Source organism: Octopus bimaculoides, chromosome 4 (genome assembly GCF_001194135.2).
Source record: "Octopus bimaculoides isolate UCB-OBI-ISO-001 chromosome 4, ASM119413v2, whole genome shotgun sequence".
Lineage (NCBI taxonomy): Eukaryota > Metazoa > Mollusca > Cephalopoda > Octopoda > Octopodidae > Octopus > Octopus bimaculoides.
In genome coordinates this window covers 95,826,534-95,827,338 of record NC_068984.1, presented here as the reverse complement: position 1 = coordinate 95,827,338, position 805 = coordinate 95,826,534, and positions in this window count along the sequence as shown.

Here is an 805-nt window from a genome sequence, read left to right as displayed (position 1 = left end):
TTTTTGCTTTTGAGGTGATGAATGTGATTGGCTAATGTAGATTTACTGTGCTTATCGTATCTAAAAGAGTGCAAATGGGCTGCGTAGCGATGTTTGAAGTTTTTAGTTGCACCTATGTATGTAGCAGTAGAGTTATGTAATAGATTTCTCACGGTACATTTATATATTACGTTGTATCTTACGCAATGTGTTTGAAGCGGACAGATAGTCCCGGAGCGACAGTTACAAGTGTAGGAGGCTTGAGGGTTGCGTCTGCTGGTGGGTGAGTTATTATTATTGGAGGATATGTTATTGGGGGATGTGTAAGAATCTAGATTAATGGAATTATTGTTATGGCTATTTGTCCTATCAATGTGATTATTGGTATTGTTATTATCTAGAATATTAATGGGTTGGGATCCACTGTGGTTTTGTTCTAGTGTACGAGCGTTAGTGTTAGAAGAACGTATATTAATGTCCGTGTTGGGTGTGTGTGTGGGTCGGGTGCTGGCGCTAGCGTAGTTATGGTTGCTTAGGTTTTGGTAATAGAGCGAGAGTTTATGTTTGTTAGAAGTTGCTATAATAGATTCAAAGTTAGGAGTGATAGAATACGACAATTTTTAAAGTGGATCTATTGAATATAGAGTGGTATTTGTGTTGTCGTGGGAAGTTAGTATCTAGTATTTTAAAGAAAGATTTGACTAAGTTCCTAGTGTTAAGTGAGAATGGGGGGTGTACCACAGGATGGAGCGGCCACCGCTTTTTGGGGGGGTTCTGTGCATATTGTAATTGAGGTGTTTAGGTGGAGGGCAGTTGTCCATATTTT